Source organism: Mustela nigripes, chromosome 7 (genome assembly GCF_022355385.1).
Source record: "Mustela nigripes isolate SB6536 chromosome 7, MUSNIG.SB6536, whole genome shotgun sequence".
Classification (NCBI taxonomy): Eukaryota; Metazoa; Chordata; class Mammalia; order Carnivora; family Mustelidae; genus Mustela; species Mustela nigripes.
This window is the reverse complement of record NC_081563.1, coordinates 131037877-131053812: the sequence shown is the minus strand read 5'-3', so window position 1 is coordinate 131053812 and position 15936 is coordinate 131037877. Positions and strand designations below refer to the sequence as shown.

The 15936-nt window shown below is 43.9% G+C and overlaps 1 long non-coding RNA gene across 1 annotated transcript in view; it reads left to right on the top strand.

The window, feature by feature from the left end:
- Positions 1-2829, top strand: part of LOC132022799 (uncharacterized) — a 50227-nt gene extending 47398 nt beyond the window's left edge. Inside the window, exon 3 of the long non-coding RNA XR_009405724.1 lies at positions 2574-2829. This is a non-coding gene — a long non-coding RNA (uncharacterized LOC132022799). The remainder of the gene's footprint in view (positions 1-2573) is intronic.
- Positions 2830-15936: the final 13107 nt, after the last annotated feature.

Below are 15936 nucleotides of genomic sequence, written 5' to 3'. Positions count from 1 at the left end.
AAAAATTATTTTGTTTTTCAAATTATTTAAATTATTCTGGTTACTCCACCATTAAAAGTATCAAATTTTTAACCATTATTGTTATTAAATTGTTAAAATTAACTATTAAAACCAGAGTTTTATTATTCAATTATTAAAATTCAAGAACTTTAAGAGTAGAAATATTCCACTCTCCACAAAGAGGACCATTTTAAACAGTTTGTTAAACACCTTTAAATATTTTCCCTATGATTATACAAACATACATTAAAAAGTATAGGACTGTGGGGCACCTGGGTGGCTCAGTTGGTTCAGCTGCCGACCCTTGATCTCAGGTCTTGATCCCAGGGTCATGAGTTCAGGCCCCACGCTGGGCTCCACACTGGATGTGCAGCCTACTTAAACAAATAAACAAACAGAAAACAATTGTAACTCTTTTATTTCAATCTTTTATTTAATTTCAATCTATTTCTTTTATTTCAATCATTTATTCAACAGATATTTACAGAGTACCTACTATGTGCCAGGCACCATGTTTTTTTGTTTGATGATGTGTTTATTTTTTGTTTGTTTGTTAGCAAGTGATTTCTATGATCAAGAAAGTTTACATGGGGTGCCTGTGTGGCTCAGTGGGTTAAAGTCTCTGCCTTCAGCTCAGGTCATGATCCCAGGGTCCTGGGATCGAGCCCCGCGTTGGGCTCTCTGCTCAGCCCGGAGCCTGCTTCCCCCTCTCTCTTTGCCTGCCTCTCTGCCTACTTGTGATCTCTGTCTCTCAAATAAATAAAAATAAAAGTTTATGTCACAATGAGATAGTCCCAGAATCCTGGGTTTGGAATAAACATCCAGATTTCTTTCCCTGTCTCCAAATAGAGCATGCCACGCATCTAAGTCGGTCTAAAACCTATTGTATAAGGCTCCTGGGTGGCTCAGTTGGTTAAGCATCTGCCTTTGGCTCAGGTCATGATCCCACTGTCCTGGGATGGAGCCCCACTCCCTGAGCTCCCTGCTCAGTGGGGAGCCTGATTCTCCCTTTCCCTGCCACTCCCCCTGTTTGTGTGCTGCTCTCTCTGTGTCAAATAAATTTTTTAAAATAGGCCTCCAGTGAAAGACTCTTCACTGTGATCTTTAGCAGACCCCTCCTAGAGTTCACTAGCTCTGCTCTTTGGAGGAAATGATCCATACAACAGATAATAAATGAAGCAGTAAAATGCTCATAGCATGCACCTGTGTCAAGGAAATGAAACATGGGGGGGGGGGCGTGTTAAATTTAAGAGATATAGTCAAATCAGAGTCTGGGTCCCCATCATGGTTAATCTGCCTTTGCAGACATATAATTTGTGCATAGAAGACATTTAGCCCCTCTAAGCCGTCATTCTCAAAGGAGTCCTAAAATCCAGAGTATACAGGGGGCGGACATCAAGTATGATCAGAAATTAACCTTTAAAAAAAAAAAAAAAAAAGCCTAACTTTGAACATCCTTTCCACTATGATAGGATAGCAGGGAGGGACCAGACAAAACTCAGGACCAGGGAGAGCATCATCCTCTATTCCCTGGACTGGTGCACTTGACTGTCCATGTCACGTGAACCATTCTGCCTTTTCTCTTTTCTCTCCACACACATACAGAGGATTCAGGGACGTGAAATGCTCCTAGAGGTTACTGCACTTTATATTAACTACCTGCTGTGTTTTTCCTGATGATTAAATCTGTAACTCACGTAAGGCAACTAATTTAGCACCCGGCGCCGAGTAAACATTCTATGAATGTTGGCTTTGATCATTACCACTACTTTGACACTAGGAGAAGATAATTTTCTCTCTGTGAAGCCAGATTTCACATTTGTTCCTGCCTTAGTCACCCCAGCCCACCTCCAGCAAAACTGAAGACCTAGAATTGTCTTCATTCTCTGAGCAGGTTTCCGGGAACAGTCACTGGCATGTAACAAGTGATCGGCAAATACTTGTTGAATGAATTTAAAAATCTCCAGTTTAAAAGGGATAAAAAGTCAAATGAAGGGGCGCCTGGGTGACTCAGTCGGTTAAGCAGCTGCCTTCGGCTCAGGTCATGATCCGAGGGTCCTGGGATGGAGCCCTGCCTTAGGCTCCCTGCTTGGTGGGGAGTCCGCTTCTCCCTCTGCCTCTGCCCCTCCCCCTGTTTGTGGTCCCTCTCTATCTCTCTGTCAAATAAATAAATAAATAAATAAATAAATAAATAAAAGAAGAGCCAAATGAAGGAGGAGGGTCATCTGCTAGAACACCTTCCTATTACTGTGAAGATTAAAAAAAATAAGTCTAATGTTCAATAAATGATGTTCAATAAATGTCTAAACTGGCTTTAGCTTTTTTTGTTTTTTAAGGTTTTATTTATTTATTTGCAAGAGAGGGAGAGAGACAGCATGAGAGAGGGGTGAGGGCCACCCCACCGAGCGGGGAGCCTGATGCGGGGCTCCATCCTGGACTCTGGGATCATGATCTGATCCAAAGTCAGACACTTAACAGACGGAGCCACCCAGGTGCCCCCTGGCTTTAGCTGTTCAAAAAAGCCACACACTCTTTCTTCTATAAATATTTTTTACATTCCTACCCTGTGCCAGGCTCTGAACGAGGACCAGAGATGCAGTGGTGAACAAGACCAGACAAGAGCCCTCACGGACCCGTGGGGAGAAAGCAATAAAAAGATGTACAACCAAAACAATGCTTTCAGGGGCGCCTGGGTGGCTCAGTGGGTGAAGCCTCTGCCTTCGGCTCAGGTCATGATCTCAGGGTCCTGGGATTGAGCCCCGCTTCGGGCTCTCTGCTCGGCAGGGAGCCTGCTTCCCTCTCTCTCTCTCTGCCTGCCTCTCTGCCTGCTTGTGATCTCTGTCCGTCAAATAAATAAATAAAATCTTTGACAAAACAAACAAACAAACCGATGCTTTCAGATTTCAAACTTCCATGAAGGAAATAAACAGAGAGATGGGAGAGAGAGCGACTCCCAAGGAAACTAACTTATACAGGGATTCAGGAAAGGACTCTCAGGGGGGGACACGTGCAGTGAGGTCAGGGTAATAACTGAATGTCAGTATCCAACAATAGCAAAAATCAAAGTGTGTAGGGGCACCTATGTGACTCAGTTGGTCGAGTGTCCTTACTCCTGATCTCAACTCGGGTCATGATCTCAGGGTCATGCCATCAAGCTCCACCTAGGGCTCCGTGCTCAGTGGGGAGTCGGCTTGAGATTCTCTCTCTCCCTCTCCCTGTGCCCCACCCCCCACAGTCTCTCTCTCAAATAAATAAATAATTTTTTAAAAAGATTTTATTTATTCATTTGAGACAGACAGAGACAGTGAGGGGAGAGGCAGAAGGAGAGAGGGAAGCAGATGCCCCGCTGAGGTGGGAGCCCAGCCAGATCCCAGGACCCGAGCCAAAGGCACATGCTTGATCATCTGAGCCACCTAGGCGCCCCTAAAATAAATAAATAAATAAATATGTGTAGAGGTGTGGTATTATGTAAACTAAACAGCTTCGTTTTCATTCTCCCCTTTAAAGAAAAACGAAGGGGCGCCTGGGTGGCTCAGTGGGTTAAGCCTCTGCCTTTGGCTCGGGTCATGATCTCAGGGTGCTGGGATCAAGTCCGCATTGGGTTCTCTGCTTGGCAGGGAGCCTGCTTCCCTCTCTCTCTCTCTGCCTGCCTCCCTGCCTACTTGTGATCTCTCTCTGCCAAATAAACAAATAAAATCTTAAAAAAAGAAAAAGAAAAAGCAAGGCCGAGCCTTTAAAAGTCTGTACCATGTTCTAGAAGAAGTATGGACAGAGGGACTTGTTTGGGACTTGATAGAACTCTCTGGAGAATGGATGACATCAAGTTAAAGTGGAAGGTGTGAGTTCTCTACAACCCAAATTCCTAGGTCTACTTATATTCTTTCTTCATTTTTTTTAAAGAGATTTCATTCGGTTAAGTAATCTCTTCACCCAACGTAGAACTTAGAACCCCAAGATCAAGAGTCACGTGTTCTACAGACTTAGTCAGCCAGGTGCCTCTCTAGGTAGACTCTTTAGATAAGCCCCTAAATGTATCTCCTCTTAGGTGGAAGTGAGGGAAGGTTGTTTTGAATTCTAATGTTGAACCAAAAGACAAAATTAATTAACTCAACAAATATTTAGAGAATACGTATATGTCCCAGGCACTGTTCAAGGCTCTAAGAAACTTGTGGTGAAGGAAATCTTCAAAGACTGTGCCCAATGGGAAAGACACGCACTGTACCCTTGAAATATACACAGTCTGTGATCCTGGTTTTATGCAGGAGGGAACGGAGTCTCAAAGAAATTGTCATTTGCACCCAGTGAGCTAGCTTGAAAGATGGAGAACATACTAGCCCAAGACCTTGTCCCTGAGCTCCACTTGAGTCAGTGTCTACCTTCGCCACTGGAGGCTATGAGGAAGACAGGTGCGAATGTGCCTTTCCCAGGCGGGGCACCCACGGTCTGGCTCATGAAGAGTTGCACAGTTTGAGGATAAGGGCAGGTAGCATACTGGATTACAGAACTATCCATAACAAAGCCTGCATAACAGACTGGGAATGGAGACAGATTTCAGAATTAATGACTCAAGTATGGGAGTCGAATCCAAAGAGATAAGAAATGGGGTGCCTGGCTGGCTCAGTTGGGAGACCATGCAACTCTTGATCTCAAGGTCCTGAGTTCAAGCCCCATACTGGGCGTGGAGGCTACTGATCCAAACAAGAAACAAAAAACAAGCAAACAAACAACAACAAACAAAAACAGAGAGATAAGAAGAAGGAAGTTTCCCTTCTCCAAATCCAGGCACTGCTTTGGAGTTCCATCTGCCTTCTCCCCTTTCATCCTTGAAGGGAACCCCTAGCTAGTCCCTGGCAGAACAGAGTGTGATCTGATGCTCTCAACCACGGAGATTCTGACAAATGCCTTCCATAAGGGGGCGGTAGGAAGAGTCGGGCAGTCTGGCAGAGGAGAATTAAAATCAGGTGTCGGTGGTTCATTTTTCTTCTCCACCAACGAGAAGTCCCACCTTGGGATGCAGCAGCGGACAGAATGGACAAGGAGCATTGCCATCATTCTGCTCAGGGGCCCGGCCTCCTCCGGCTTCTAGAATAGAATGGCTTTTCTGAATGTGTCTTTTGACACACTTTTTTCTAGCAGGAAAGTTACAAATACAGTAAAGTAGGAAAAACCCGCACAACGAACCATCCCCATGCCCTTCACCCATAATAAACAACTCTTAATGTTGCATATGAACTTGAGGTCATTTCTGTTGGTAAGAACCCCAGAGAGAGTGGTTTCCTTTTACTTCCGCTGTTCTTTGCGTTCATTCTGTTCCTTTTTCTACGGAGTTCCTAAAGTAAAGGTGAGCTCATTTATTTTCAATCTCTCTTTCCTCAAGACTACACCCAAGGCTGTGTATTTTCCTTACACCACTTCCAGTGCATCCCACGGTTTTTTAAAAGCAACTTCTGGGGCACCTGGGTGGCTCAGTGGCTTAAAGCCTCTGCCTTGGGCTCAAGTCATGATCCCAGGGTCCTGGGATCAAGCCCCGCGTCGGGCTCTCTGCTCAGCAGGGAGCCTGCTTCCCTCTCTCTCTGCCTGCCTCTCTGCCTACTTGTGATCTCTGTCTGTCAAATAAATAAATAAACTCTTAAAAAAAAAAAAGCAACTTCTGTTTATATAATACCTTGGTGCATAATTATGTAATTTTCACAAATACATAAACATCAACATATCATACATGTTTTTTTTTAATACCGCGGTCATTTTTCCTTTTTTTTCTTGATTTCTGCCAACTTTCCCCCACCCAGCCCCCATGCATAACCTGTCTTCACAGCTAAATTCGTGTCATTGTATGTTTTTATCCAGGTTCAAGTAATCCTAGGCAGGGATCATTTATCACCAATTCCCTTACCAAAGCAGGGTATTATTTTACTTTTTAGTGCATTTTACTCTTATCACTCAACAATACTTAATGGAAATTCCTTCCATCCAATGCTTATGGGTTTATTTTATTTTATTTGATGTCTGTATAATATTCTGTGAATGGGCCAGTAGTGATTCCTTGTTTCCATTTTTTGCTACTATTAATAACGCTGTAGCACACATCTTTGAATATATATTTAAAAAAAAAAAATCCTCAGGTGTCCTAGGAGCAGAAAGTTGCTGACAGTGGCCTCTGTGGCAAGTGTGCTGAGACCTTGGCCAGCCAGGTCTCTTTCTCGGGGCTGTGTGTCAGCATCTGTACTGTAAGGGGGTCAGATTAGAAAAGGACCAGGGAGCCTCCTATCCACTTCTATCAGTCCAACAGTTCATTCACTCGGACAGCCACCCAGCACAAACCAACACGTACCTCCAAGGTGCAGACATTGACCTAGGCGCTATGACTTGACCTTGAAGAGCATGGAGAAGGCTCCCGCTGTCGGGGAGCTGACGGTCTGGGGGAGAGAAGCAGACAATAAAGGTGCAAGGAAATGCTATCAGATCCACGCATTGAAGAGGGCTGGGGATGGCCACAGGCTGGGGCTCTCTCAACACGTCTACACTGAGAGGCAACCTGCTCTCAACACGTCCACACTGAGAGGCGACCTGCTCCCCATTCAATGTGATTCTCATGATACTCAGTTCCTACGTGTTTTGATGTGTTCATAGTTCGTTCTGATCTTTGACTCTAGTGAGCACCCTTTTGTAGCCAGTTTAGTTTCTAGATCTTCAGGGTCTGATCCTATAAATCAGAAGCAAAGCCTGAGGCATCACCATGTTTCAAAGACTTACCGGGTGATTCGATGCGCAGTCAGGTTTGGAAATGACTTATGTTGGAGGGCTGTCAGGAAGCGCATGGGACCCCCCACATTCAGTGAAAAGACAGAGTGGAGATCTGATTTGGAAAGGTGGGCTTGGAGGACACTCACCACCACCACCCCCGCCCCTGCAGAAAGTTCTGCCTTTCAAACTCTTACACTGCAAAGAGAGAAACCCCACGGGGACCCCTCACCCCCATTCTCAGGAAACATCCTAGGGCCCCTCTTGGGCGCAACCCATTTGATGTGCAGTAGATACGTTTAAAAAAAAAAACAACCCAGGCAGTGGGCTGCCGGAAACCCAGCAGAAGGAAAAATCTAGAATTGCAAATGTAAAACTCCCAGCCTCTAACAAAGATTATGCTGATGGAACTAACTGGAAGCTGAAAACAGGGGCAGAAATGACCTGATACTGAAATATCTGTGAAGTAAAACGCTTGGGGGAGGGGGAAGGGGTGTACGGCATGGTACCATCCCCCACCTCTGTTATTATTCTGGGACTACTAACACCTACCTCCTAGAGAGGATGACGTGAGGATTAAACATAAGACCGTTGTCCTGTTAAGCAGTCGGCAGCTCTGGGTGCTTAGTTAGGGCGTGACCCACGGGGCCGTCCTGCTCCGGGCTGCTCCCCTCCCCCAAGCGAATTCCTCCAGTGTTTCCAGTGCACACACCGCAGCGCCCCCATCCCTGCGCCTACTGTGTCCCAGTTACCCGGCCCTTAGCTAGTGGGCTTACCCAGGTGGCACATTGTAACTTTACTCTGACAATTTGGAAAAACAAACACAGCAGTTCTACCCTTTTAGATGTCTCTGGCTTCCGCACACCCTCTCAAGCCTGCACACTTGTCAGGATCTTTGTGAAACTGTGCGGAAGCTTTGAGCTGCCCACACGCTAACGTGGCCTGGTTTATGGACAGGCTCTTTTGTCTTATCTTCTTCTGATGCCAACTTAGCGGGCGCCGAGGGAAATGCTGCGAGTGTGCTTTCTTTTATAAGCTCTTACCTGATTTTCTCCTGTCGATGAGCTTTAGCGCACTCTTAATGAAAATTTCAAGTTAGTCCATTTGAGGACGGCGCCAACGAACCTTTACCAGCTGTTTCAAGGCTGTTATAAGCACAACCCAAAATGGTACCTGGTTCTGTTTACACGGCTATGGGAGCGGCTGGGGAGCAAGATGTTGAAAAGTCGCTTCATTTGAATGTCCTCATTAAAATATATACATATGCATTTCAGTAGGCATGTATATCAAATGTGTGTTATCATGAATTAAAATACATATATGCATGCATGTATAAAATATGCACATATACATTTATAAGAACAAAAGATTTGCTTTAATGAGATGTTTGGGTAACAGGGAATGTTTCTGAGTATCAGCCCCGAGTAGCCTCATTGGAAACACACAGGTATTTTTACAGGTTCTGAGCGATACAGGCCCTTAATTAAAAACTGTGGACAAGGGTGGCAGAAAGTTCCAGCTTTAGCATTGAGGTGCCCTCGCTCCCAGCCTCTTCCTCACCGACCTGCTGGAACCACGTCAAAGCTTTAGCAAAGGCACCTGTGTTTACCCTTCCCGCCTCTGTCCTGGCTCCTCCTGTCCACGAGTTCTCCCAAGGCGGCTGTCTTAGAAAATTCCAAAATGTCTGCGGTGGGAGGGAGAAGGCGGGAGGAAAGAGCAATGACTCGTTTAAAAAGTAAATGGGGTATTTTTACTTTATAATTTATAATCTGTCCGCAGCCCCCTCTCCCCCCACCCCGCCCCCGCCCCTCCAGAGGACCCTTCCCCCTCCCCCGCGGTCCACCTTCTCAAGGCCTTTCACACTTTGTACCTGGGATGAAACGGAAGGGGAATTTACAGCCTTCAGTGAAAATGTTCAGGGCCCAATTATATAGTCTTCTGGTAAAGAGCGGGCAGAGGCAGTGGGGGAGTATGGTTTTCACAATTCGAGGCAGGCTTTAGTCCCGGCCGTGCAGCTTGCGTCATGATAATACAATTTTGTATGTTAAACAACAGATGTCAAACAGAAGAAAGAGATGGGGTCTTTGCTTTTCTTCTCCTGTGGACCTTGCTCCCCCAAAGCAGCCATTTTTTTCAGTTGCCATGACAGTGGTAATAGGAGTTTATCATTTTCCCATGCTTGCTGCATGCTAATGTGGAAACAATTCAAGAACGTTCTCTGCTTAGGCTAAGAATGGGTCCCCACCACAGTCTTCAGCTGAGCTGAAGAGGCAGAGGCTACCTTTGCCCGATCCCCTCCCCAGCTCCAACAAAGCCAGTAAACCATCCTTTGCAAAATAAGTCAAACGAATATCACCTAGACTGTAACTATATATAATACTGATAAATCATACATGTTTACTGAATACATCACAACGCTGCTCTTTCTTCCTGAACACTAACCTAACTTCCAAAATATCAAGCCCATTTACACCCGGAGGACAGGAGGAAGGTTTCTTGGAGAATTACCGAGGAAATCATATTTTAATTAAAAAAAAAAAAAAAAAAAAAAAAACCTTCTTGCAATGAACACAGATGATGTCAAAATTAAGAAAAATCGCCCTTGGAAGGGTTTCTTCTTAAAATGAAGGAACTGTGTTCTTAAAAATAGACAAGAAGGAAACGTGGAGAAGTAGGTAAAGCCAGATGGTGGGTACACGGATGCTCTTTCCATTATTCTTACTACTTTTCTATATGTTTGAAATATTTTATAATTCTTTTAAAAAAAAATCTGTGAATCAAAATCTTTCTATTTGGCCTTTAATTAATATAACCAAATGAGGAAAAGAGGGGGAGAAAAAAACAACATCGCGGGGCAGAAGCATGATTAAACTCCTAAGTGATTTATAGCGGAGGTAGGTTTATTTCCCTCTTAATTTCTAACAGAATGTGGCGGTGGTTGTCAGTTGATATTTGCTTTTTTTTTTTTTTTCCTTCCTAATCCCTTAAAAAAATTTCTTGCATTAGTTGACCACTAAAATGATTACTTCAATTGTTGGTCGAGTTTATTCTCCGGAATTGAAAAACCAGTTGCTTTTCTAGGCATTGTCCTCCTTATTTTTTAGGCATCTGGCGCATTTTATTCCTTTTTTGTTATTTTGAGTTGTTCTTTTATCATTATCTGCAGGAAGCAGCATGAGCATGCCGCAGATAAGACAGATCCAGATGTGCATATCAAAGGATGAACAGCTACTTATTAAGAAAAACTTTTCTTTTTAAGCCTAGCTTCTGTTCAAAGGAATAATAAAGCCTGTGGCATTAGTGACAAACTGGTAATTCAATGCCTTGTCACCGCCATGCATTGGAATGGGGGGAAGAAAAAAGGCAGGTCAAAGAAATTGGTAAGGTCCACACTTGAGAAAGCTGCAAAGACAGAACTAGTGTAAAAGTTCATCTTCTCCAGACGTAAGCATTTACATCCTGCTGTGTCCATTCACTGTTTTTTGGGAGAAATGAATGAGCTGCAAACGGGCTGGCTGGCTGTTATGATTAAGGATGAATTTTGAATCGCCCCACGATTTTTTTTTTTTTTTTTGAAGAGTGAAATATATTTGCATCAAGGGTATTGGATTTCGGTGCTTCCTCTGCATGTGAAAATGGGCTTAGGAACACACGAGACGCACATACATGTAGAAGAAGCCAGTGCTGTAATCCTTTGTAAAATAAATCTAAAAGTCCCTTCCGTTTTCCTCTGCCTCTAATGTTAGGTGGCTCCCTCCTCCCTCCGGTATGTGTCCCTGTATCTCTGATAGGAATTTACATGCGTAGAGACTCAAAGCTGCTGAAATATATGCGTAAATGCACAGATATAATTAGTGTGGTTGTTTCTATTCCATTCCATTCCATTTTAAAGTAATCGTACACCCAACCTGGGGCTCGAACTCTCAACCCTAATGTCACAAGTCGCATGCTCCACTGACTGAGCCAGCCAGGTTCCCCTCCTGTGGTTGTTTTTAAAATTAATACTCCTGGGCGCCTGGGTGGCTCAGTGGGTTAAGCCTCTGCCTTGGGCTCAGGTCATGATCTCAGGGTCCTGGGATGGAGCCCCGCATCCGGCTCTCTGCTCAGCGGGGAGTTGCTCACCGCCTCCCACTTCCCGCCTGCCTCTCTGCCTACTTGTGATCTCTCTCTCTCTCTCTCTCAAATAAATAAAGTAAAATTAATATTCCCATGCCATACAGGGGTTTCTTTCCTTGCACTTAGCAGTTCAATTTGCTGATCTTTCCCACTTGGCATACATAAATCAGCCGCATGCTTTTCCATTTATACATAGTAGCCCATGGATCGATGGTACACACTGTGATGTACATTTTACATCAAAAAGCCACTTTCCTTTTGGTGGCTTTTTAAGTCTCTTCCAGTTTTTCCTTATTGCAAACAATGATGCAGTAAACATCCTCCCACGGCTGTCTCCGTGTGCGCATCCTTTCTGTTCCTTCCCCACATCGCTTTTGTTTCATTTTCTCTGTTCCCCGGAATATTTCTTCTAATAGCTGAGAGAAGTTACACATCTATGTGCTTACGTCTGAAATAAATGAGAAGTCAATGAGTCTCTTACTTGCTCTTTAGATTTAACACGGCAGAGAACTGTAATACGTGTACCCATTCTGAGGGCATTTGGCTTCGCTTTGGTGCTTCGGTTCCTAAGCTTTGTTCTATAGTTGACTGAAAAATGACCTGGACTGAAGTCATTTTTGGATTTGTTTGTTTGTTTGTTTTGTTTTAGGTTTTATTTATTTGAGCGGGCAAGCGAGCACAAGCAGGCAGAACTCAGAGAAGGGGAAGCAGGCTCCCCACTGAGTAGGGAGCCCAACTTGGGGCTCAATCCCAGGACCCCGAGCTCATGACCTGAGCCGAAAGCAGATATTCAACCAACTGAGCCATCCAGGCTCAGTTTTTGCACACTGATCTTTGTAAAAGTTAGCTGCGTCTTCCCTCTGTCTGTGAGATTCTCATTAGAGTTCTAAAAAGGTATTACTAGCCCTCCTGTTTAGTAAAGAAACTTTGCCCAAGTCTGCTAAATCAATTTCATCATAAAAATGAGAGTGGTCTAGGGGTTCTTGGGGGACTCAGTGGCCTCAGCATCGACTCTTTTTTTTTTTTTCTTAAGACTTTATTTATTTATTTGACGGAGATCACAAGTAGGCAGAGAGGCAGGCAGAGAGAGAGAAGAGGAAACAGGCTCCCTGCTGAGCAGAGAGCCCAACGCGGGGCTCAATCCCTGGACCCTGGGATCATGAACCAAGCCGAAGGCAGAGGCTTTAACCCCCTGAGCCACCCAGATCGAGCTCTGCACTCAGCCGAGAGTCTGCTTGACATTCTCTTTCTCCCTCTGCCCCTCCCCCTGCTTGCACTCTCTAAGTCAATAAATAAACTTTTTTTAAAAATGAGAGTGGTCTAAATCCTACCTCCATGTACTAGAGATCAACGCTGAGGCATCATTTGTAGTGGAAAAGACAAGATGTGTCTAAATATGCATTAAAATTTTCTTTAAAAAATTATGGTATTGGGACGCCTGGGTGGCTCAGTTGGTTAAGCAGCTGCCTTCGCCTCAGGTCATGGTCCCAGCGTCCTGGGATCGAGTCCCACATCGGGCTCCTTGCTCCACAGGGAGCCTGCTTCTCCCTCTGACTCTGCCTTCCACTCTGCCTATGCTCGCTCTCGCTCGCTATCTCTCTGACAAATAAATAAATAAAATCTTTAAAAAAAAAAAAATTATGGTATTTGCAAACAATGAAATACCACAATATGAATAAGATGCTTTTGCAACAGGAAAGGCAAATTGTAAATCTGTGTGTGCTGTGTAAACCATGCATGCATGATTAGCAGCTGGGCAGACCGATGGATCATTAGTAAGCGTTATCTCCAAGGTATGGAAGGGGTGAGGAAAGGGGGGAGAGGTTAGGTATTTACATTGTTTCATGCTAGTTAAACTGTTTGCGGTGGGCAAATAAATATTTTCTCCTTAAAAAAAAAAATCATGATTGCCAGTTATAGGCTGGTGATAACATTTCACTCGCTGATTTTTTTAAAAGAATATTCCTAATAATTTAAAATAATTATAATAATATAATATAATATATTATATATATTATACATATTATATATATTATACATATATTATATATCATATAATATTAATATAATATATTATATATATTATATAATATAATAATATTCCTAAATAATTTAAAAAATTATTTCACATCCTTGTCATTTAACTTTTCATGGGTACATATCCACATAAAAGTCCAAGCCTGGAAATGACTCAAAAAAAAAAAAAAATTCCCAGGGCATCTGGGCGACTTGGCTGGTTAGTCTGCCTTCAGCTCTGGTTATGGTCTCAGGGTCCTAGGACCAAGCCCCACCTCAGGCTTCCTGCTCAGAGGGGAGTCTGCTTCTGCCTCTCCCTCTGCTCCTTCTCTCTTCCTGTCTCCACTCATGCACTCTCCCTCTCAAATAAATAAAGTCTTAAAACAAACAAACAAACAAAAAACAAAAAACAAAATTCCCTTCTAAACCCTGCCTTCCAAAATTGAGTTTCCCTCCCCAGGGTTTATCACTGTTACTATTTTTATATGGATCTTCCTATATACACTTTTGTCCCAAGATTGATTCATTAATTTTAGAGAAAGATCATGTGCATGATTGAGAGGGCAGGGCAGAGGGGCAGAGAGGGAAAGAGAATCCTTAACCAGACTTGCTGCTGAGCAGGGAGCCCAGCATGGTGTCAATCCCAAGACCCTGAGATCAAGACCTGAGCTGAAACCAAGAGTCCACAGTATAACCAACTGAGCCACTCAAGCACCCCTCTTCCTAGATATATTTTGAACATATTCAAAGAAAAGTATTTAAGTACTATATATATGTATACATACATATATAATAAAGTATATATAAAATAAGTATAAGTATAAAAGAAAGTAAAATAAGTATATATACACACACAAAAAATTTTTTCCTCCCACAAATGGTAGCCTACTGTTCAAAATGATCTATATTTTGTTTTCTATGTTTATTTTTTTTCACTTGACTATGTGTAAAGAGAATTATTTTTAAATAGCTAGAAGACTGACTAACCACCAACCCCAAAAGCATACTTGGACTTGAGGGTCTCTTTCCAAGTCAAGAAATATTTGGTGGATGGTTGGCTCATTGGCTTGTATGCGAATTCAGAATGAGCTTGGAGTTGACTCCAAGAGTCCTATTAGTCTCTGACTCTACTTACCAGCTGGATGACTTCAAGCATGTTTACCTTGTTAAGTCTCAGTGTCCCTGTCTGTTAACTAGGGATACTAACAGTCCCAACCCCGTAGGGCTGTAGATGAGAACATGATGGGAAATGTCTGCCTCCCACGAGTTACAGACGCACTGAGTGACGTTCTCCTCCCTGCAATGACTACCATCAAGCAGAGTCGAAAGAGCAAGAAAGTGTCCTTTCTCCCAGGAGGGTAGCCTGGGACCAACGTATTTTGAAAGTAGCCTCATTGACCTGAAGGGAGAGAGGTACATGGGGGAGGGGCAGGTCCTATCATCCCAGGTTCTCCCATGTGCTTCTCACCTTCTCACCCGGACCCCTCCCACGCAGCTACCCTGATGGAGGGCTGGCTCGTGGCCTCCGTGAGCTGTGTTTAGCCTGCCTAGTATCTAAGCCAGTAGTTGGTCTCAAGCTGGAAGACATCTTAGATTCAAAATCAATGCCCTCCGGAAGGACTACGGCAGTGATTCCCAACTTGAGCATCAGAATTATGCAGAGAGAATTTTAAGCCCCCGATTCCTGAAATCCACCCACATAGCTTCAGATTTTGTAAATCTAGGGTGTGACCCAAGAAATTGCATTTATAACGAGTTCCAAGGTGATGCCCTACTTATCGGAGGAACCACTTGAGAACCTTGGTTTGGTGCCGGTGCACCAGAGACAGGCCACCTGGCTTCTCGTGCTGGCTTCACCAACTCGCTGGTTACGTGATCCTTGGACAGGCTGTGGAACCTCTCCCCGCCTCGGTTTTCCCATCCATGCAATGGGAACAGCTGTACATACAGGCTGAGATGAGGGTTTGGTGGGTTTGGATACATTTAAGCATCCACAGAAGTAGTTGGAGCCTCTTGCTTGTCCCTGTAATGTCTCTGTATCCAGGCCTACAAGTGTTTAATCAAATGCCCTTCTGTACTATCCATCTAGGAATAATAATAATGGCGAGCAGTTTACAGAATGCTTACTTGGTGGTGGAGCTGTGCTTTTTTTCAAAGTAGGCAAGTTAGATTCCTGTCTTATATAGCAGAATCTTTTGCTTCGAAAAAGCACTGTAACTCTCTTGGGGAAGAGGAATATACACATTACATGTAATATGTTACATGTGTCACATTACGTCTGTGTGTATATGTGTATACATACACAAATATACTAGTGCAACACATACTTTTTTTTAAAGATTTATTTGAGAGACAGAGATCACAAGTAGGCAGAGAGGCAGACAGAGAGGAGGAAGCAGGCTCCCCGCTGAGCAGAGAGCCCGATGCGGGGCTTGATACCAGGACCCGAGGATTATGACCTGAGCCAAAGGCAGAGGCTTTAACCCACTGAGCCACCCAGGCGCCCCAACACATACTTTTTTTAAAGATTTATTTATTTATTTTAGAGAGAGAGTGGAAGAGACAGAGAGGAGCAGGGGCAGGGAGGGGCGAGGAAGAAGGAGACTTTTTCTTCTTTTTTTAAGATTTTATTTATTCATTTGAGAGGGAGAGAAAGAGAGAGCACAAGCAGAGGGAGAGGCAGAGGGAAAGGAAGAAGCAGACTCTCCACCGAGCTGGGAGCCCAACACAGGACTTCATCCCAGACCTGGAGATCATAACCTGAGCCAAAGGCAGATGCCCAACCATCTGAGCCACCCAGGCACCCCAAGGGAGAAAGAGCTTTAAGCAGACTCTACATTGAGTGCAGAACTCAATGCGGGGCTTGATCTCACAACCCTGAGATCATGGCCTGAGTTGAAACTAAGAATGGAAGACTTAACTGACTGTACCACCTGGGTATCCCCCCCCACACACACACACAACGTTCTATCACTGATCTGACAGTCCAGTATTGTCTCAGTCATAGAGGCACATCTTATCTTTAACGGGTGACAGGAGCCTTCCAGGTTTTGCTCTAATGAT